This window comes from Anneissia japonica, unplaced genomic scaffold (genome assembly GCF_011630105.1).
Source record: "Anneissia japonica isolate Jap-2015-1 unplaced genomic scaffold, ASM1163010v1 scaffold2756_len2360902_cov194, whole genome shotgun sequence".
In the NCBI taxonomy this organism is placed as follows: domain Eukaryota; kingdom Metazoa; phylum Echinodermata; class Crinoidea; order Comatulida; family Comatulidae; genus Anneissia; species Anneissia japonica.
Genome location: NW_022719050.1, coordinates 1,456,097 through 1,461,165, shown reverse-complemented (window position 1 = coordinate 1,461,165; position 5,069 = coordinate 1,456,097). Strand labels below are relative to the sequence as shown.

At 33.3% G+C, this 5,069-nt stretch overlaps 1 long non-coding RNA gene across 1 annotated transcript; it reads right to left on the bottom strand.

Moving 5' to 3' along the window:
* Nucleotides 1-2,286: 2,286 nt before the first annotated feature.
* Nucleotides 2,287-4,088, bottom strand: LOC117110826. Its single transcript, XR_004445772.1, has 2 exons — nucleotides 3,943-4,088; nucleotides 2,287-2,357 (listed from the first exon to the last, which is right to left on the bottom strand). It is a non-coding gene; the product is annotated as an uncharacterized LOC117110826 (long non-coding RNA).
* Nucleotides 4,089-5,069: the final 981 nt, after the last annotated feature.

Sequence of the window (5,069 nt, the reverse complement as noted above, 5' to 3'; positions counted from 1 at the left end):
TCAGACTGCTACTGACAATCAGCAGACGGTGTTGCATAGTCTATCGCTCACAGGCAGCAGAGTGGGATTCGTCGGGCGACGGTCGGACGACCAACGTACGATGCAGTGAGTGCTCGGCTTTAGAATGAGTAGGATCTTAGCGGATACCAACAAGGGATACTCATTTTTTTTTTTATATATATATATTTTATAATTTTAATAAAATACTGAAATTATCAGTTAACTGATGGATTTGTTTACACTTACTAAGGAATTGATGATAAATTTTTAAGAGCTTTGCAATTTACATCTAGTTTATCATATTTGAGTAACTCAAATATGCTGCACCTTTAGCTTAGGTAAAAATAACTAATTAAATTACTTCACTTCCAGCATTTATATAGCACATTTTTTATTCGATACAAAGCGCAAACACCTCAAAAACCCAAAGCAAGTAGGCCTAGACAACTGCCCAAACCCAAACACTAGAAAAAAATTCTCAAACAAAGCAATGGTGAAATTTTCAATTATAAGTTGAGAATTTTTTAAAATTTAAAAATATTTTAATTGTTGGTGTGTAAGATGACTGTGCTGTTTGGTTAAATGTACAAAGATTAAAGTTAACTATACAGAGTTAACTTGCATATTGTGTACACCATAGCCCATGCACTTTAGAATACTTCATCTTCATTTAAACATTGAAACATCCTGACAAACTCTCAAAACCTGTCAATAATTTATTTCAAAAATTAATAGCCATATTATCAACAATCTGCAGATTTCATACAGCGAAGGAAACACGGACGACAAATAGTTGTACAATACCTTGAATTTGACATCAAAATTAATTCTTTGATTTTAAGCAGTTTCTCGTAAGTGATACAAATGGAGGTTGGCAGAATATAGTGTGCCATTGATTGTTTTCAAAGTTTTGGACCAATGAATGATAGGAAATACAGGAGATTTATGATTTAGATATACCTTGAGTTTGCCAGTAAATATTTGGCTTTGAGTCTTAACAGCTTTCCTTATCCTTGAAAGTAAGGGGGCAACATGTCCGTGGACACCCTGGAGTATACTCTATCCCCGTGACTTAACATTTTGCTCATGGTCACTAAGCATTATCTACAACTACCATCTTTATTCCCTGAGGAGCAGTCATTGGCTCAGCTGCCAGTCACATTTTTACTCACTACCGAACTGATACATTTACTACATCCTCAATTTCCTACCACCAGGTATATCAAATCATGCACCTAAAGCGTTATGGCAATATGCAGTGCTAGCCTTATCTACGGATGCATGCATCATCGTCGCCTCTTTCATACTTTAAATGGGAATGGAAATCCCACAGGACCTCAGCAGGAAACCCAAGCACATGGATGCCTTCCAGTTTGAAGTAAACACACTTAAGTACAAGTGCTGAAGTTACAAAGAGACTTTCAGGGAAATGTTTGCTTGATAATCATTTAACCACATGCATTGATATTATATTAATCAATTAATAAAACAAATTTAACCTTTTTTTGTAACTACAGAGAATTTAATTTATTACTAAAATATTGTTATAAAATTTATATTATTGAATCCCTGACTTCAAGTCCATCTGCTCTTGTGGTTTTCTGCTGGTTGACTGAAATAAAAGTTTCTAAAGCACCACATAATATCAAAAGTGATGTTTAACCTGTTGGTTCCATTTGAATGCTGGCCCATATGCATGTTAAAGAACTTTTTATACAAGTTAAAAAAAAAAGGGGGGAAAAAAGATGATCTTCCAGTGAACTGTTTAATAAACACTATAGAGGCTCACCCATAATGGTCTTTATTCTTAACAATAAGTCTTCAAAAAGGAGCTTTCCATTCTTCCCTACTGTGGAATTTGATATGATTTTTGAACAAACCCATTGTTTAAAATATTTTGCTTACACTTATATAAATTTTAACAAAGCAATTTTAATAGATTTTATCCTTTTTTTTGGTGCAGATTTGAATCAATATTAGAGTGCCATTGATAGTGTTATATTCAGCAAAAATCAGAGTACTATATGTCTTTTTTGGGCCACTTTACTGATATATTTAATCATTCTGACTGAAAAATGAACAACATAAAATAAAATAATAAATTAGAAGCTTACCTGGTTTGCGTTCTTCAGATGTGCTTTTATTCTTTGATACTGCCAAGACTTTCTCCACCTCTGGGCTAATTTTTTTTGGTTTCTTTTGTCTTAAGCCGTACACATGCTGTCGTGGAGTCGTGCTGCTGTCACCTATAGTTGCTGGTTCGAGATCTGATTGAACCCCTTTTTCCATTTCCTTGTCCCGTTCTTTCATTTTTCTTGGGGTTCGTGTTTTCTTTTCCACAAATTTGTAACTATTTACTGAAGGATCAAATTTCAGATAAAGGAATTTTTATTATGAAAATTTTACATTTTCTTTTAATAAAATTAGATATTTATGCAATTGTTGAGGAGAATAACCAAGAAAATATAGCTCTACTCCAAACAGGACACAAGCATTTCTTTATAAACATTTATTTACGATGACTGGGACCTATGATAGGTCTAACGATACGGAAAGGATACGCGAGATAAGTAACATGGGAAAGGGCATGGAAAGCGCCACGCAAATTTTTTTTTATATAAGCGCCGCTTTCGAATAAGCACCGCTCCCAAATAAGCACCGCACTGAAGCCTCCAAAAATGTTATAAGCGCCGCGGCGCTTATTCGACCATTTACGGTAGTGTCATGTAAAATGGCATATACCAGGCCTTTGGCAACACCCATAAAAATGTAAAAACTGATGAACATTTGAACAATTTAATCAGAAACTTTTGAAACGAAAATACTTAGACAAAATTTACCCATGGTGCAACAGTCCCTAGATATCTTAATTCCAGTCAAGTTGTCCCAAACATCCACTCTCAGAAGATTTGTACCTAGAAAATTGTCCTCGGTAAATATGTCCCATGACATTTCATCATTGAAAAATTTGTCTGTAGACAATTTATTCTCAGTCTTTACGTCTCCAAGTTCCTTTTCAAAATTCATAGTTACAATGACTGGCACAGAGAACAGACAATTCATATAACCTCTGGGGGAGAGGGTTAGGGAAGGGGCAGATGTTCTAATCTCTGAATCAGATATTCAGGATTGAATCTTAGTATCATGTTATTAATTACTGATTAATTTATGAAAAAGAAAAAAGTGATGCCGAGTAATTGTATTTTAGGAGCTATATCAAAATGAACTAGAAATCATACAATTCCATGCCATAGGCATACTGGTATAATTTTTCAAAATTTACTATTCTTTTGTGAAGAAACAACAAATTTAACAAGAACTTTACAAAGATATTCATCCTTACTTGGCTAATCATAAACAATATTAGTAATAAATTATCAGAGCACAAAAAACTGACATTGTCTGTGCACAGATAATGGGATTGTTTTACATTAAAATTCCAAAAATTATTGAAATATCAATATTAGGAATATTTAAATTGTTTAAATGTCTGATAAAAGGTGAGTGAGAATGGAATGTAAAATAAAAAGCAAATAAACACGGATTACTGTAAGCTTCAGTATAACTCCCACTCCCCTAAATGCCTGACTCAAATAAATGTACTGATGCCTTTTTAGGCCAAGTAAAATTTATTGTTAGTTTCTAATTTTGTTTTTAAATTTGAATTTTTTTTTTCTAGTAAGGAGATTTAATATTTGCTACTGTATTCTGTTGACAAGCAACAGCCCTTCCAACAATACACTGTTTTTATTCAGTGAATGTATCATCGAAGCAACACCATTTTGTTTTAATTTTTCATCGATGTCCATTTTTTTTTTTAGTTTAGTAGAAAAATGGGGCCCAAAAATATGATGAGGGCGGGGATGTAAAAAACCAGGGATTAACTTTATTTTGCCTACTACAGTAACATGAACCTGGTAAAAGAAATTAACTCTGAATTACATTGTTTGCCTAACTGCTTTCCTGTTGTAACTTTCTGTTAGCCTTTTCACTGTCAACTGTATGTAATTCTTCTCGCTGGACTACCGATGTCTCAACTTTCACCACTACAGCTGCCATTTGTAATTCCTGCGGACAAAAAAAAAAGAAATAGATGATTCTTTACTATCTGGCATGTCAAAGAAATTAACATATTGTTTGAAGAAATGCCCCCCCCGCCTTTGATAAACGCCCCCACCGCACAGCTCCCTCAAAATAAGACCCGAGGCATTTACATTTTTTCTAACCGTTGGGATCAATAGGTGATTATAATTATGCAATAATACATTTTGACAGTAATTACGTCTTATACAGTAGTTCTAAATTTACAGTGAAATTATGGAGTGTTTATTTGAGTACCGAAAGGTCCACTGATTAATCTCAGAAAGAAAGTATAATACATACTCCAAGTATTGAAATACACGCCATCGTGTTGGGATTCAATATTTCGACATTAATTATGTCATCATTCCTGATGATGACATAATTAATGTCGAATTATTGAATCCCAACACGATGGCGTGTATTTCAATACTTGGAGTATGTATTATACTTTCTTATTTGAGTACAGCATATACTTTTTACACCAAAAAATAAATAAACACCTCCCTCGAATAAACACCCCCTCAGCCCCTCCAAAACCCTTCTCAAATAAATTTGTTAATTATATTCTTTATATTCAATCTAATGCACTGCAGCACATTTCATACACCTACTTTATAATTTCACATCATCATGATTGATCATCATCTTGATCAAGGAACTGATGACGAGTTGACGAGTTAACTAATTATGCAAATAAACAGACAGATAATAAATTATATACACAATAGCTAATTAGGTAGACACTGAGTTGACGAGGCCAATACTTATGACCAACACACAGTAATTGATTCTTTTCCATTCTGGAAAAATTATTGGCATTTAGAAAAAAAAAAAAATAATAATATAAATAACCAATTTTGAAAAATTTACTTTGTGTAGGTTGCTTCTCTATTTTCCTCCATTTATAATTTGTGAACAGTTCAATAATTTTGAAAACGGAAACGTTTAAGAAAGATTTGATCAAAAGTTATGAAAACACTTATTTG